We start from the raw sequence: 18,617 nt of genomic DNA on the forward strand, positions 1-18,617 counted from the left end.
AGAGCTTGTCCCCCACCTGAGAGGGGAGTCACGAGTTCTAACCAAAAAGATGACACTCCTCTCCACTTTGAGTTTAGCTAGAGCAGACATTGTTGTATTGGCCCAATAATGGCTGAAACCACTATAGCTATTACTTATTGAAGGGCTTCCCAGGTGGCTCAGTGGTAAAGAATCTGCCTGCAATGCAGGAGACCCAGATTCTATCCCTGGGTCAGGAAGATCTCCTAGAGAAAGAAATGGCAACCCGCTCCAGTATTCTTGCCTAGAGAGACCCATGGACAGCCCATGATGTCACAAAAGAATCAGACACAACTTAGTGACTAAACAACAAAAACCATACTAAACAAAACCAACAAGAACAGCATCTACAAGCTGCCAAGCATGATGCTAAGATCTGAGTGAAGGGGGCAGCTTCACCTTGTACCCACTGCCCTTCGGCTCCTGAAAAAAAAAAAAAAGAAAAAAAAAGCATTTTCTGAACCCTGCTGGGGGCTGCTGGTGCATCAGACCCAATCCTGAAGTCAATGAGCTCACCTTCTGGTTCTAGAGACAGAGTCACAGCCCGGGATCATGGCCCAGTACAGTGAGGGCAAGAAGACTGGACTGTCTGGAGCCAGGAGAGTTTTACGAAGGCTGGATTTGGAGCTTAGGGAACATGAGAAAGGAAGACCAGGATGGTACAGACCAAACCAGGTGACTGCATGCGCAGAGGCAGCAAGGGGATTCACCAGGCACTGTGATGCCTTGGAAGGGGGGAGGCTGAGCACCAGACAGGGTGGAAGTCGGGGCACAGAGAAATCCAGCAGGATTAGGAACACCAGGTAGACCACGTGACCAAGAGAGGAGTGAAAGTTTCATTTAGAGACAATCTGATAAGCAGGTACTTCACACCTTCCGTGTGCCAGGGACACAGGGTGACAAGATACATTCTGCCCTCTTGCAGCCCCAAGGCTGGTGTGTGCTGCAGGAAACAGGAAGAGACCCTCCCTGGCCTCCAGCAGGTCTCACATTGACTTGAGATGGGGTGGGGGAAGGCAATGGGCCCTCCTGGAGACTGGAGCCTCAGCAGTTACCTAAAAATCAAGTCAACTGGTTGCCTCATCACCCACCATCCTCATGACCCAAAGCCAGTGCCTTCTACCCTACTATGATTCATGGATCAAATCTCCAGCTACCTGTTTTTGAAATAAAGTTTTATTGGCACACAGCCACATCAGTCTAGTTACACATCATCTATGACGGCTTTTGTGCAATTGAAAAAATTGACCAGTTGCTAAACGGTCCACAGTGCCTAAAATATTTACTATTTGGCCCATTACAGGAAAGTTTTCAGTCTCTGCTTTAGAACATCACACCACTGCAGCTCCAGGCATCACACTCAAAGGTAAAAAAGAATCCCATTCTTCTTTGCATCTTATTAAAAAACATAAAGCTAAATATAAGCCTTATTTTTATAACACTTTTATGTTTATGGAAAAACTGATAAAATAGTAGAGTTTCCATACATCCAGCTTCACATATTATTAACATCTTGTACCAACGTGGTGTATTTGCTACAATTAATTAATGAATGTTGATATACTATCATTAACTAAAGCCTAAACTTTATTCAGATTTCCTTAGCTTTTCCATACCATCCTTTTCCTGGTCCAGGATTCCACCCAGGACACCACATGACTTTTATTCATTACGTCTCCTCAGGCTCCTTGTGGCTGTGACAGTTCCTCAGACTGTCCTTGTTTTTGATGATCTTGACAGTTTGGAGTGCTAGTCAGGTATTTTGTAGGATGTCTGATGTATCAGAATTTGCCTGATGTTTTTCTCATGGTTTAGACCGGGGTGATGGTTTTTGGGGAGGAAGACTCCAAAGGTAAAGTGCCCTTCTCATCACAACTTATCAAGGGTCACGTATTTCCAAAGAAACGGTACTTAGGTCAGCACCATTTCCCCCAACCCCTTGGTCACACATTTCCAAAGATACTCAGGTCAGCACCAATTCCCCCAACCCGTTTCCCTGAGGCTGTGACACACATTTGTCAGATAGTTCCACTGTCTTGCTGCATTCTGCCATCCTGGGATCCTCTGACCTCCTAAATGATTTTTTACATACCTCAAGATTCATTCTTTATATTGTCAAGCCTTGACACATGCATGGTGTCATGTATCCACCGGTACAGTATCATACACAAGAGATCCACCGTATTGAGAAACTCCCCTGGGCTTCTTTCACCTGTTCCACCACCCACCCCCCAAGGTCCTGCAGACGTGGGTCGTTTTATGAATCTGAATCTTAGTTTCCTCCCGGAAACAGGCCCGGGCAGTGAGTCAGTGAGTCCTGTCCCCTCCCTGAGAGCTCCCCTGAGATCAGCAGGAGGTTGTCCCTTATCATCTGTCACAGGCGAAGTTATAGTTCTATTAAATTGTGTATATTGTACATTTTTAATCAAAGTAAAACAAGTCCAAAGCAATGGCCCATGCTCCATCTTCCCTAAACTCACAGCCCAGTTCTTGGAGGTGACGACAGTCCTTAGACCTCTTCCTTCTGAGAGTGACCACTTCATCATCAAAACAATAATCTTCTGCCTCTAAGTCTGTGGTTTTCCAAAGTCTAGACATTACCTACTGGCTTCTTGCTTTGACAAACGCGGATCTAACGCATGGACACATCTCCCTACTTCCCAATAAAGATGTTCTTATTTGGGGTTCCTTTTATGATTGTCTTTGTGACTTCAGCTACTGTTATCTACACTATTTGGTGCTCCCTCTAAGGGGACAGGATCTCTGGACTCCCCACCTGGCAAGTTGAGACTGTGCGGCCGCTGGCCTGGTCGTTAGCTCGCCCCCTCCTCCCAATCTTCTTTCACCTCCTTTCTACCTGCCTTCTCTCCATTTTTACTTCCAACTTATCAAGACAAGTGACATTCCTATTCTGCCCTGTATCATAATTCAGTCCGCTGTGCTTTATCTGTGAGTTGATCCTAAAACTGAAACTCAGTAAATGCGCTTCACATTGTTGTGACTATGCATATGTTGTTCATTGTGTTGCAAAGTCTCATTCAGTAAAAAGAACTGTTTTGTTATTTTTTATTACAAAGAGCTATGGACTAAATTTTGTCCCCTACCTCCAAATTCAAATATTGAGCCCCTAACCCACATAAAGAAGGCAGAGTGCTGAAGAATGATGCTTTCGAACTGTGGTACTAGAGAAGACTCTTGAGAGTCTCTTGGACAGCCAGGAGATCAAACCAGTCAATCCTAAAGAAAATTAACCCTGAAAACTTGGAAAGACTGATGCTGAAGCTGAAGCTCCAATACTTTGTCCACCTGGTGCGAAGAGCCGACCCATTGGAAAAGACCCTGATGTTGGGACAGCCTGAGGCAGGAGGAGAAGGGGATGACAGAGGATGAGAAGGTTGGATGGCGTCACCAACTCAATGGACATGAACTTGAACAAACTCCAGGAGATGGTGCGGGACCGGGAAGCCTGATGTGCTGCAGTCCATGCGGTCACAAAGAATAGGACACGACTGAGCAACTGAACAACAACAACCCCTGAGATGAGGCCTTTGAGATGCAATTAGGTTTAGGTGAGATAGTGATCGTGGAGCCCCCAGGATGAGATTAGTGTCCTTATAAAGAGAGACACCAGAGAACTCCCCCAAACTCCCACCTCGTGTTCTCTCTACCTCTTTCTCTTTCACTCAATCTTCCGAGGACACAGTTGGAAAGCAGCCATGTGTCAGCCAAGAAGAGAGTTTTCGCCAGAACACAACCAGGTCGGCACACTAATCTCAGACTTTTAGCCTCCAGCACTGTGAGAAAACAAATTTCAGTTTTTTACGCACCGCCTCCCCACTCACCATTCTTTTGTATATTTTGTTACGGCAGCCACAGAGGACAAGACATACAAGCAATCCACATGTATTGTAGAAAAATATTAGAAAATATGGAATACAAATCACCTATGTTTTGCTAAAAGATAATCCATACTCTCTCTAGGCACTTTTCTGTGTTATATGTAATCACATGTATTTAAAAATGGAATCATACTCTAGTTTTATAAACATCTTTCTTTAATATAATATGAACACTTTTCTCCATAAATCAGTTTTATATATCACATTTTTTTCCTACGTCCAGAACATTCTATTGTACAGATTTCCAAATTAACTGGTCTCCTTTGGTTGGACATCTAGGTTTATAATTCCTTCACCTTTGTGTATATATAAAGATATATATATGTATATATATCTGCAAGAAGATCAAATATTCAGGGTTGATTTCCTTTAGGGTAAATCAACCCTGAATATTTATTACAAGGACTGAAGATGAAGCTCCAATACTTCGGCCGCCTGATGTAGAGAGCCAGGTCATTAGAAAAGACCCTGATGCTGGGAAAGATGAGGGCAGGAAGAGAAGGGAGCAACAGAGGATGAGATGGTTGGATGGCATCACTAACTCGATGGACATGAGTGTGAGCAAGCTCTGTGAGATAGTGAAGGACAGGGAAGCCTTGGGTGCTGCAGTCCATAGGGTTGCAAAGAGTCAGACACTCAGACCCTGAGCGACTGAACAACAATACCTTTATAAGCTAAATTGTGATGAATAGTTCATGCATACAATAGGGAATATTATCTCATCAGGATAAAAGAAAGAAGTACCTAATAATAATGTTGTTACAGAACAGAGTGTTCCAAACTGAGAGTGAAAAAGCTGAGGCCACATACCAAGCATGTGGCAAAAGGGTTCTTGTCCTCTCTCTCCTCCTTCAAAAATGCTTTCCATCCCTAGATGCCCACCAAGTGGCCTTGAATCAGGTCCTCCAGTATTTTAGTTTTCTGTCTGATAATAATGTATGCTCTCATTAGTTCTTTATATAATAAGTGACCCAGGGACTTCCCTCGTGAGTCAGTGGTTAAAACTCTGCCCTTCCACACAGGGTAGAGAGATTCAGTCCCTGGTTGTGAACTGAGATCCTGCATGCCGTGCAGATGGCCAGAAACAAGTGACCCAAACCAGCTGCCACTGTGTGGCAGAGGACGGAACTTGTAACTGGCTGGGAGCAGGGCTAGACCAGGTCCAGATGTACACACCATGATGTTAGGAAGGTGTCTGTCTCCATCAAACTGGTCATCATCTCTCTCGATTTCTCTTTCAGGCAGATTATTCTCTCTCTGCCTTTTCTCCAGATTCATTTCCTGACAGCTCTAAGTCAAGTGAGAAGAAATTTGTTCCCAATCTTCCATCATAAGTCCCAGAATAGAATCCTATTGGCTGGTGCAGGTCATGCACTGATCTCTCAGCCAATCACTGCAGTCACAAGAAGAGCGTGCTCTGATTGCCCTGGTTTGAGTTGTATGCCCTGCTGTGGACCTGGAGCTGAGGTCACTTACTCCCATCTATTGTGGATGAGATGGGAGTGAGGGAGTTCACCAAAGGAAAACTGGAGTGATTGTGTCAGAAGAAGGGGGCTGGGTGCTAGATAGTGGAAACCAGTAGGTGCTATTACACTGGACAAGTAAATGCATCAATAATGAAAAAAGAAAACTTTTTATGAACACGGCAACATTCTTGCCTTGTGTGGTCCATGCTGTCTCCACCAACTGGAGAAGGCAGCAGTGCCTGAACCAGCCCTGCCATTTTGACTGCTTGAAGTTGGTTTAGAGTTGATATTTGTTGAAATTATTTCAGCATGTGTGTCTGGCTTCCTGTCTCAGTCGCAGGCATAGACGGAACGTTCAGAGTGAGGAAGAATGTGTGAGCCAGCGGGAGAGACAGAACACACAAGAAGTCTGTGCCAAACCAGCATCGCATTTTCTTTAACACTTTGTTCAGTTGTCCCGAAGTAAAAGAACTTTTTCTACAAATAAAACAAAATATTATAAAAGCTATATGATCAAATGATTTAGAACAAATTATGGGTTTAAATGTGCAAATAAAAATTTAAAATAAATATCTATCCATGTGTGTATGTGTGAATGGTGTGTGTGCGTGTGTGTGTGTTCATGCCCATGTGTGTGATTTGCCCCTCTCCCTCTCCATGTCCCTCCACCACCTCTCTCCCTCCCCTTCGTGCCCCCTCCTTGCCATGACTGATAACCCTGAAAGCAGAAGGCTGAAACTATGATGTTCAGCTTATTAAAAGGCTTTTATTGAGCTCAAAATAATTAAATTTGTCTTTAAAAGCATCTAACTTGATCGAGTGAGCAAATGCAAAAATGAATTTTTAAAATTCATGGAGTTAGACTCCTGCCTGCTCTTTTCAGGCGTGAGCAAAGTCAGGGGAAGCTGCAAAGGATGGAGTCAGGGTCTGGCTCTATAATCATCTGATCTGCCCTTTGTCCCTTTCCAGCTAGTTAACCCCTTGAGGCTTGAGTCCCAAGAAAAGTGACTTGTCCAGAGAACTGTATGCCAGATGCCACTGGTTTCCCCATCGTATGGAAACCTGCTTCACCAGTTCCATGTCTGTCCACATGGGTCCAGCTTCCAGCCAACACTCCTCGGCCCTGGTGCCTGAGGCTTTCTCTGGTCCAGAAGCTTCTCTGCCCACCATGCTGCAGGCCAGAAAGCCTGGGGGACTGACACAGGTGTGAGCAGCCTCCTCCAGGGATGGGAGTGGAGGGTAAGCACGTCAGCTTCCCCGCCCTCTGTGGGGAACCCCAAGAAGATGCTCCCCATGTGCCCAGCATTCCTAATGCCTTTAAGTGTACCCAGGTGGCTTGCTTGCTAGCAACTGGTCCATTGTTCCCCTGCCCCAGGTTCCCACTGCCCTCCCAGGGTTTCTTGGCATCACCTCCCAAACAATTACTTGCATTCAACTCTGTGCCTCAGGGTGTGCTTCTGGGGCTCCCAGGCTCAGACAACAAATTGTAAAGGGCTGGCAAAAGACACCAAACTATAATGTGAAGTCAGAGCACCTTGGAGAGACGGGTCCCCTGTGAGGAAGGCATGGATGGACCTGTGTGTGTGTGTGTGTCTGTGTTCAGGGCTGTGTGTGTCTGCTCAGGTGTGGACACACAGTCACCAAGATTTGTTTTCAACCAGATATATCCAAAATACCATTTCAACATGGAAAAAATGTAAAAATTGTCAATGAGAACAGCAGTCTTAAATATCGGACTCTTTCCTACTAACGTGTCAGGGTTCTGCCCCTCTGAGGACTTAGGACAGTGCTCTGCTCACATGGACACTATACAATGGAAGTGAGAAATAGATTTAAGGGACTAGATCTGATAGATAGAGTGCCTGATGAACTATGGACGGAGGTTCGTGGCATTGTACAGAAGACAGGGATCAAGACCATCCCCATGGAAAAGAAATGCAAAAAAGCAAAATGGATGTCTGAGGAGGCCTTACAAATAGCTGTGAAAAGAAGAGAAGCGAAAAGCAAGGAGAAAAGGAAAGATATAAGCATCTGAATGCAGAGTTCCAAAGAATAGCAAGGAGAGATAAGAAAGCCTTCCTCAGAGATCAATGCAAAGAAATAGGGGAAAACAACAGAATGGGAAAGACTAGAGATCTCTTCAAGATAATTGGAGATACCAAGGGAACATTTCATTTAAAGATGGGCTCGATAAAGGGCAGAAATGGTGTGGACGTAACAGAAGCAGAAGATATTAATAAGAGGTAGCAAGAATACACAGAAGAACTATACAAAAAAGATCTTCATGACCCAGATAATCACGATGGTGTGATCACTCACCTAGAGCCAGACATCCTGGGATGTGAAGTCAAGTGGGCCTTAGAAAGCATCACTATGAACAAAGCTAGTGGAGGTGATGGAATTCCAGTCAAGCTATTTCAAATCCTGAAAAAATGATGCTGTGAAAGTGCTGCACTCAATATGCCAGCAAATTTGGAAAACTCAGCAGTGGCCACAGGACTGGAAAAGGTGAGTTTTCATTCCAATCCCAAAGAAAGGCAATGCCAAAGAATGCTCAAACTACCTCACAACTGCACTCATCACACACGCTAGTAAAGTCATGCTTAAAATTCTCAAGCCAGGCTTCAGCAGTATGCGAACCGTGAACTTCCAGATGTTCAAGCTGGTTTTAGAAAAGGCAGAGGAACCAGAGATAAAATGGCCAACATCCGCTGGATCATGGAAAAAAGCAAGAGAGTTCCAGAAAAACATCTATTTCTGCTTTATTGCTATGCCAAAGCCTTTGACTGTGTGGATCACAATAAACTGTGGAAAATTCTGAAAGAGATGGAAATACCAGACCACCTGATCTGCCTCTTGAGAAATCTGTATGCAGGTCAGGAAGCAACAGTTAGAACTGGACATGGACCAACAGACTGGTTCCAAATAGGAAAAGGAGTACGTCAAGGCTGTATATTGTCACCCTGCTTATTTAAATTCTATGCAGAGTACATCTTGAGAAACGTAGGGATGGAAGAATCACAAGTTGGAATCAAGATTGCTGGGAGAAATATCAATAACCTCAGATATGCAGATGACACCACCCTTATGGCAGAAAATGAAGAGGAACTAAAAACCCTCCTGATGAAAGTGAAAGAGGAGAGTGAAAAAGTTGGCTTAAAGCTCAACATTCAGAAAACGAAGATCATGGCATCTGGTCCCATCACTTCATGGGAAATAGATGGGGAAACAGTGGAAAGTGTCAGACCTTACTATGAGGGGCTCCAAAATCGCTGCAGATGGTGACTGCAGCCATGAAATTAAAAGGCGCTTCCACCTTGGAAGAAAAGTTATGACCAACCTAGATAGCATATTCAAAAGCAGAGACATTAATTTGCCAACAAAGGTCCATCTAGTCAAGGCTATGATTTTTCCTATGGTCATGTATGGATGTGAGAGTTGGACTTTGAAGAAAGCTGAGCGCCGAAGAATTGATTCTTTTGAACTGTGGTATTGGAGAAGACTCTTGAGAGTCCCTTGGACTGCAAGGAGATCCAACCAGTCCGTCCTAAAGGAGATCAGTCCTGGGTGTTCTTTGGAAGGACTGATGCTAAAGCTGAAACTCCAATACTTTGGCCACCTTATGCGAAGAGTTGACTCATTGGAAAACACCCTGATGCTGGGAGGGATTGGGGGCAGGAAGAGAAGGGGATGACAGAGGATAAGATGGCTGGATGGCATCACTGACTCGGACATGAGTCTGAGTGAACTCCGGGAGTTGGTGATGGACAGGGAGGCCTGGCGTGCTGTGATTCATGGGGTCACAAAGAGTCGGACATGACTGAGCCACTGAACTGAACTGAACTGGGAACTGAAATGTTTGCTGCTGCTGCTACTGCTGCTAAGTCGCTTCAGTGGTGTCCAACTCTGTGTGACCCCATAGACAGCAGCCCACCAGGCTCCCCCATCCCTGGGATTTTCCAGGCAAGACCACTGGAGTGGGTTGCCATTTCCTTCTCCAATGCATGAAAATCAAAAGCGAAAGTGAAGTCATTCAGTCGAGTTCAACTCTTCGAGACCCCGTGGACTGTAGCCTACCAGGCTCCTCCATCCATGGGATTTTCCAGGCAAGAGTACTGGAGTGGGGTGCCATTTGGGTCCCCTCAATAAATTCATTTGTTGGAGCCCTACCCCACAATGTGATGGTGTTAGCAGGTGGGGACTTTGAGAGGTAATTAGGATTAAATGAGGTCATGAGGGGGTAGCCCCCATGATAAGATTAATGTCTTTAAAACAAAGCTATTCATTTCATTTATTTTTTTGACCTCTCTGTGTGGCATGCCGGATCTTACCTCCTCACAAGGGATCAAATCCATGCCCCGCCCTCTGCAGTGCAAGGCAGCATCTTAACTACTGGACCACCAGGGAAATCCTGAGACTAGTGCCTTTATAAAAGAATCACAAGAGAGCTTGCTCCACCTCACCCCCACCTGCTGAAGGCACATTGAGAAGACAGCATCTAAGAACCAGGCTTCCCTGGTGGCTCAGATGGTAAAGAATCTGCCTGAAATTCAGGAGACTCAGGTTCAATCCCTGGTTCGGGAAGATACCCTGGAGGAGACAATGATAACCCACTCCAGTATTCTTGTCTGGAGAATCCCACGGACAGAGGAGCCTGGTGGGCTACAGTCATGGGCTTGCAAAGAGTCAGACATGACTGAGTGACTAACACTTCACTTCACTTTTTCGTGGGATGCTGGGAAAGATTAAAGGTAGGAGGAGAAGGAGGCGACAGAAGATGAGATGATTGGATGGCATCACTGATTCAATGGCCATGAATTTAAGCAAACTCGGAGACAGTGAAGGACAGGGAAGCCTGGCATGCTGCAGACCACGGGGCCACAGTGTTGGACACGGCTTAGTGCCTGAACAAATACAACAATAAGATTGCTAGAAGAATTGAAAAAAATAATGTGAAACACTGGAAATAAGGCCCATAATAAGCATTAAGTAAATCAGTTGCTATCCGGTTGCTCAGTCTTTCAAGAAACGTCTTCAGGTCACATTGTAGGGTGTGGTTTAGTCACTAAGTCCTGTTGACTCATGACCCTGTGGACTATAATCTGTTAAGAATTCTTTGTCTATGGGATTTTCCAGGCAAGAATACTGGAGCAGCTTGCCATTTCCTCCTCCAGGGGATCTTCCCAACCCATGGATGGAACATGCTGCTCCTGAATTGGCAGGTGGATTCTTTACCGCAGGGCGGATTCTTGAGCCACCTGGAAATTTCAACTAAGCCCGCCTTTAAAACAACACATTTTTAATTACTCATTCTTTCAAAAACAAAATTCTACCTGCATATTTTCCACATATTCCCCCCATTTTTTTTAATGAAAAGAAGTCACGAATTAACATGTAAAAGATTCTGCTGTTGCCCCATCTTCCATCTTATACTTGACAACACCCCACAGTACAACTCACTTGGGGCCACGATCCCCCAAAGACCAGGAACCCTGGCCCTCATGGTCTGTCTCTCTGAATTTCTTCACTTTATTTTATTTTTTAAAGGTGAAGGCCTTTAAATATATATATATATATATATATATATATTTATTTATTTATTTATTTGGCTGTGCCAGGTCTTACTTATGGCATGTGGGAACTTAGCTGCCCCAACAGGGACTGAACCCAGGTCCACCTACATTGGGAGCATGGAGTCTTAGCCCCTGGACCACCAGGGAAGTTCTTGCATTTCCCCATTTTATGTTGTAGGTATAGAAGTCTTAGCACCTCAGGCCTATGGATGCCTCAAGAGTCCATGAAAATGTTTGAGCTCCAAAATATGGGGGGGAAACCTTGCAAAATCAGACTCAGTAAATGTTTAATTAAACATCTAGAAGACATAGCATTATGTCAGGTTCACTAATTGCTTCATTTAATCACCATAAAAATTTCAGGCTACTTCATTATGTCTGAAATAAATTTATAGATGAGATCTCTTCATTGTGCAAGAATGCCCAAGAATACTGACCCTTTGGTGGAGGAGTTGTGGCCAATTATAATTAAATGAATTTCTTATAGGCAAAGCATTTTAGAAGCAGCATTATCAAAAAATCTTTTGATTATAAACAAGTTAGATGATCATATACGAGTTCGATGTGAATTCATTTCAATCTATTTTGGGGGGATGTGGGGAAGGACTTTCTAAAAAGAGTCAGGGCAGGGGGAGGAAGGGGAGAACAGCCTGATGCTGGCTAAGCCCCCTCCCCTGGACTCACACAGCCTTCTCAAGGTGGCAGCCCCCTCCCCTGCTGACTTCCTGCCAACACTCTCCAGCACCTAGGCGACCTCTCCAAATCCCCAGCTCACCTTGGATGAACACCTTCCAGTGGGGCTTCTTCTGCCCTCAGGGAAAATCACAACTTGCAAATCACAGCCTTCAATGCCCTGATCCCTGCCCACACCATGACTTGTGTCCTCCTGCTCAAGAGTCTGAAATGCAGTACTTGGATTCAGTCTCAAAAATGACAGAATGATTTCTGTTCGTTTCCAAGACAAACCATTCAATATCACGGTAATCCAAGTCTATGCCCCAGGCAATAATGCTGAAGAAGCTGAAGTTGAATGGTTCTATGAAGATCTACAAGACTTTCTGGAACTAACACCCAAAAAAGATGTTCTTTTCATTAGAGGGGACTGGAATGCAAAAGTAGGAAGTCAAGAAATACTTGGAGTAATGGGCAAATTTGGCCTTGGAGTACAGAATGAAGTGGGGCAAAGGTTAACAGAGTTTTGACAAGAGAATGCACTGGTCATAGCAAACACCCTCTTCCAACAAAACAAGAGACGACTCTACACATGGACATCACCAGATGGTCAACACTGAAATCAGATTGATTATATTCTTTGCAGCAAATGATGGAGAAGCTCTATACAGTCAGCAAAAACAAGACCAGGAGCTGACTGTGGCTCAGATCATGAACTCCTTATTGCCAAATTCAGACTAAAATTGAAGGAAGTAGGGAAAACCACTAGACCATTCAGGTATTCAGTTCAGTTCAGTTCTTAGTCATGTCCGACTCTTTGCGACCCCATGAATCGCAGCACACCAGGCCTCCCTGTCCATCACCAATTCCCGAAGTTCACTCAGACTCATGTCCATCGAGTTGGTGATGCCATCCAGTCATCTCATCCCCTGTCATCCCCTTCTCCTCCTGCCCCCAATCCCTCCCAGCATCACAGTCTTTTCCAATGAGTCAGCTGTTCGTATCAGGTGGCCAAAGTATTGGAGTTTCAGCTTTAGCATCAGTCCTTCCAATGAACATCCAGGACTGATCTCCTTTAGGATGGACTGGTTGGATCTCCTTGCAGTCCAACGGACTCTCAAGAGTCTTCTCCAACACTGCTACTTCCACCGTATAGTTGTAAATCCTTTACGACTATACAGTGGAAGTAGCAAATAGATTCAAGGGATTAGATCTGATAGATTGCCTGAAGAACTATGGATGAAGGTTCATGACATTGTACAGTAGGCAGTGATCAAGACCATCCCCAAGAAAAAGAAAGCAAAAAGGCAAAATGGTTGTCTGAGGAGGCCTTACAACAGCTATGTAAAGAAGAGAAGTGAACGGCAAAGGAGAAAAGGAAAGATATAAGCATCTGAATGTAGAGTTCCAAAGAATAGCAAGGAGAGATAAGAAAGCCTTCCTCAGTGATCAGTGCAAAGAAATAGAGGAAAACAACAGAATGGGAAAGACTAGAGATCTCTTCAAGAAAATTGGAGATACCAAGGGAACATTTCATTTAAAGATAGGCTCGATAAAGGACAGAAATGGTACAGACCTAACAGAAGCAGAAGATATTAATAAGAGGTAGCAAGAATACACAGAAAAACTATACAAAAAAGATCTTCATGACCCAGATAATCATGATAGATCACTCACCTAGAGCCAGACATCCTGGTATACGAAGTCAAGTGTGCCTTAGGCAACATCACTATGAACAAAGCTAGTGGAGGTGATGGAATTCCAGTCAAGCTATTTCAAATCCTGAAAAAATGATGCTGTGAAAGTGCTGCACTCAATATGCCAGCAAATTTGGAAAACTCAGCAGTGGCCACAGGACTGGAAAAGGTGAGTTTTCATTCCAATCCCAAAGAAAGGCAATGCCAAAGAATGCTCAAACTACCTCACAATTGCACTCATCTCACATGCTAGCAAAGTAATGCTCAAAATTCTCCAAGTCAGGCTTCAACAGTATGCCAATTGTGAACTTCCAGATGTTGAAGCTGGTTTTAGAAAAGGCAGAGGAACCAGAGATCAAATTCCCAACAGCCATTGGATCATCGAAAAAGCAAGAGAGCTCCAGAAAAACATCTACTTCTGCTTTATTGATTATGCCAAAACGTTTGACTATGTGGATCACAACAAACCATGGAAAATTCTGAAAGAGATGGGAATACCAGACCACCTGACCTGCCTCCTGAGAAATCTGTATGCAGGTCAAGAAGCAACAGTAAGAACTGGACATGGAACAACAGACTGATTCCAAATCGGGAAAGGAGTACATCAAGGCTGTATATTGTCACCCTGCATATTTAACTTATATCCAGAGTACATCAAGCAAAATGTTGGACTGGATGAAGCCCAAGCTGGAATTAAGATTGCCGGGAGAAATATCAAGTGAAGAAGAACTAAAGAGCCTCTTGATGAAAGTGAAAGAGGAGAGTGAAAAAGTTGGCTTAAAACTCAACATTCAGAAAACTGAGATCATGGCATCCGGTCCCATCACTTCATGGCAAATAGACGAGGAAAGAGTGGAAACAATGACAAATTTTATTTTGGGGGGCTCCAAAATCACTGCAGATGGTGACTGCAGCCATGAAATTAAAAGACGCTTGCTCCTTGGAAGAAAAATTATGATCAACCTAGACAACTTCTTAAAAAGCAGAGACATTACTTTGCCAACAAAGGTCCATCTAGTCGAAGCCATGGTTTTTCCAGTAGTCATGAATGGATGTGAGAGTTGACCTGTAAAGAAAGCTGAGTGCTGAAGAATTGATGCTTTTGAACTGTGGTGTTAGAAGAACTCTTGAGAGTTCCCTGGACAGCAAGGAGATCCAACCAGTCCATCCTAAAGGAAATCAGTCCGGAATATTCATTGGAAGGACTGGTGCTGTAGCTGAAACTCCAATACTTTGGCCACTTGATGCGAAAAACTGACTCACTTGCACAGATCCTGATGCAGGGAAAGATTAAAGGCCAGAGGAGACGGGGACGACAGAGGATGAGATGGTTGGACGGTATTGCCGACTCAATGGACATGAGTTTGAGTAAATTCTAGGACAGGAGTGGACAGGGAGACCTGGCATGCTGCAGTCCACAGGGTCGCAAAGAGTCAGACACAACTGAGCAACTGAACTGAACTGAACTGGTCAACTCCTCTTACCAGCCACCACGTCCAGGAGCGGTGGGGGACTCAGGACTTGGCCTTAGTCACCCATCAATACCTTGATTGAGCAGATTGGCTTTTTCTGCAGTTGAAATGAGAAATGGAACCAGGAACTAGCAAGAGGAGGGCTCACTTTCACCCCCCACTCCCTCCCGGCTCTAGCACCTAGCACATAGTCTGGGATAAAGGAGGCACAAGGAAGTACTTGATGCAAAACCAGATGAGTGAATGGGACTGCTTTGTCACTCAGGGAGGGACAGATGGGGGTCAGAGTACCAAGACACAACAGTGCCTGCTGACGGAGCACACACTTTGCTCTGCTGGGATCTTCTGGGGGACGATCTCAGGGTAGCTTGCAAAGAAAGATCTCCAGCAGAGCTGCTTGATCCCCTTTCTCCAAGGGAAAAATCGAAACTCAGAAAAAGTAGTGAGGGGTTCAGGGCATAGAGCCATGAGATCAGAACCCCGGATCAGAATCCCAAGTCTGTCCAACTCCAGGAGACAGCGATGGCCCAAGGAGCCTCCCTGACCTGTTCCTTGAAGGGCAGTGAATGTAGCCTGGGGAAGATGGCTTTGGGGCAGAACCTTGGGGAGCTGCACAGAGAACCTGCTGCCTCCCGTAGCCCCTGGTCGGATCTTTGCTCCTCACCCTCTACCATAGCTCTTGAGATCTTGTGTAATCTCTGTCTCCCTCTGGCCACCTCTGGTCCTCTGACCTTTGCCCCTGGACAAAGGCAGTAATTATTGTCCCCACTTGGTGCCTTCAGACCTTTCCACTTCCTCCCCCTGAGGTTGAATTCACAGAGAAACCATGATCATAACATTCAGGCTGCCTGGTAGAAAGGAGACTACGTTTTGCCAACACAATGTGCAGCAAAAATATCTCTCTTTTAAAAGGGAGAAAGAGAGAGAAATTTAAAGACTCAAGATCAGTAACATGTAATTATCATCTGGTTGGGGCGGAGAATTCTAATAGTTTCCAGAAAAACACAAGCAATGAAAAAGGAGTGTGCTTTTCAAGGCAAAAAGGGACCTGGGCTCCAGCAGGCAGTGGCACCATTTTGAAACTCCTGCGGCCTTTGAGGTCCTGCCCAAGCAGAGTAGGGAGCCCCTAGCATCCTCTCCCCCCTTTTGTCTTCCACACTGGACAGGAGTCTCTGAGAGTGTAGGAACTACCTGTGAACTCAGCCTCAGACCTGCTCAATACAGAAGCTCCGCTGAACAGATATACTTCAAAGCATAGAGGAGCTTCTTGCTCTTTTCTTGGGGTGAAAACAGCTTCAAAATGGCAGGGACAGCTAAGTATCTTCTAATATCTTATCCCCTATTTGGAAGTTAATCAATCCCCCAGTTTTAGCTAGGTAGCATGGTAGCCCAGAATAAAGACCTTCTTTCCCAGCCTCCCTCCTGGGCTCTGAGACTGAGGGATGTCAGGGGAATGTCTGTGCAATTCATGAGTGTTCTTAAAGGAGAGACACTTATTCTTCTTCCCTTGCTTCCTTCCTCCTGTAAGGAATGGAGTTGTGATGGCTGGAGCTTGAGCAGCCATCTTAGAACATAAAGCCCACAAATGGCAGAGCAACAAAATAGAAGGGGCCTGGGCCTCAACACTATGGTGTTGGGCTACCCACCAGACTGTTACAAGAGAAAGAAAGAAGTTTCTGTATAGTGTAAGTCACTGATATTTCAGTGAAAGACCATCCTTATAGTCAAAATTACCTTGAAATTCTCTTAAGTAGAGAAGAGGAAATGCAAGTTAATTAAAACTTTAAAAGTAAGAATCCCATTCAGTGTGGTAAGATGTTCACAGCAGGTTCACGGTTTCCATTCCAGGTGTGCCATGGAACGCTAAGGAGGGAGGAACCCATCCACATTACATTGTTTTTTTTACTTCCTCTTTCTCACTTGCTTTTTTTTTTTTTTTGCCTAGTGTCTAATCTTGGGCTCTCCTGGCATCTCAGCTCATAAAGAATCTGCCTACAATGCAAGAGACCCTGGTTCAATTCCTGGGTCAGAAAGATCCTGTGGAGAAGGGATAAGTCACCCACTCCAGTATTCTTGGGCTTCCCTGGTAGCTCAGACAGTGAAGAATCTGCCTGCAATTCAGGATACCTGGGTTTGATCCCTGGGTTGGGAAGATCCCCTGAAGGAGGGCATGGCAACTCACTCCAGGATTCTTGCCTGGAGAATTCCACGGACAGAGGAGCCTGGCAGCCTACAGTCCTTTGGGTCGCAAAGAGTCAAACACGATTGAGCAACTAAGCATAGCACAATGTCTAAAGTTATGTTATGGAGTCTATCAGTCACATGGCATTTTCTAAATGAAGCAAATTTTGTAAACACCTACTAAGTGACAGATAAACATGCTTTTTCTTATCTGTTATTTCTGTTTCATAATTAAAACAAGGCTCAGAGAGGAAGTGACACACTGTTAGGGAGAAGAAGGGTTGCAGCTCAGAGGTGGGTGATGGGGAACAGAGCCCTCCGAACGTGTGCATACAGACACAAACCAGAAGCAGCTGACCCTCAGATTGGACTCTAGTGTGACCTGCAAATCCACGAGGTAACCAGGTCTAGGCCCAAGTCGGAGTGTCCACACTAAGGTCAACATGGCTGAGAAGCCAGAATATGGTCAGATGGAGTTGGGGTTATCCTAGGATGGAGGACAAGTGAGAGCCACCCCCGCTAAATCAGAGGAACTGGGCAAGGGGAGCCGGGACTCAGGTTGGTGAGCGGGCGCCACCTAGTGGTAGGTCCCGGCGTGGTGCCTCCCAGCCGCCCACAGTGACTCAGCCTGAGCCTGAGCTCAGAAGACACCTGACAATCTCTCCCAATACACCCAATTAATCCTCATTTAAAATTAACGTTGTCAATGCACATAGAGACACACGTTTCTTCTGTTTTACATTAAAAAGGAGCACAAATATCGTTGCGGCTTCCTATTTTTATTGAGTTGTCCAACACTTCACCTCTGGTTCAAGTGAAGTCCTCTAGGACTTCCAGCCCTGCCTCCCAAGATGGGGACTTGCTTGGTCTGAGAGTGGACAGGGCATCGGGATTTTTCTTGCTTGCTCTGCAAATGTTGCAGGGATAAACCAAGTCTGGCTCCATGTTGGAATGGTTTCTAATTTGCTCTCTGTTGCTTTTGTTATTATAATCACCCATAATGGCCTGCCTCAGAATCCTGCCCCCTTTGCCTGACTGCTAAACTAGAGTGCCTTTGTTCAGAACCCTGCCCACCTGTAGATGGCAGGAAGGAAGAAATGAACACATCCCCTGCCTGAGGCTCGCCATTCGAGATGTTCGCAAGATTAATGGCCTTTTTACTTTGTTTCCTCATCTCCCTCCACCTCTGATCTGTGAAAGAACCTGGCATCCAGACCCCATAAGATGGTTATTTTAAGACAATAGTATGCCATCTTCTCGGTCAGCTGGCTCTCCAAATAAAGTTGTATTTCTTGCCTCAACACCTCGTCTCTGATTTGTTGGCCTGTTGTGCAGTGAGCTGGGAGAACTTGGACTCGGGAACACAAAGATAACTTTGAGATAAGCCTTCCGGGCCCTTTCCATGGCTGTACTTATTCCCAAGTGCCTCCCTTTGCAGAAATGCTGCGGATGGTGTTCCCCTGGGAGCCCGGGACTGGCACCTACTCCTTGGCGTCAGCTGAGACCCTGAGCCCTTGACCCTCTGGGCTGCCTCGCACAAAGCCCTTCACCTCTGCTGGCCTCAGTTTCCCCTTCCGTCACCTGGACTGAGCAGGGTCTCTGAACTGTTTGGGGAGGTCAATGACCCCTGTAAGAAATT

This window comes from Budorcas taxicolor, chromosome 13 (genome assembly GCF_023091745.1).
Source record: "Budorcas taxicolor isolate Tak-1 chromosome 13, Takin1.1, whole genome shotgun sequence".
In the NCBI taxonomy this organism is placed as follows: domain Eukaryota; kingdom Metazoa; phylum Chordata; class Mammalia; order Artiodactyla; family Bovidae; genus Budorcas; species Budorcas taxicolor.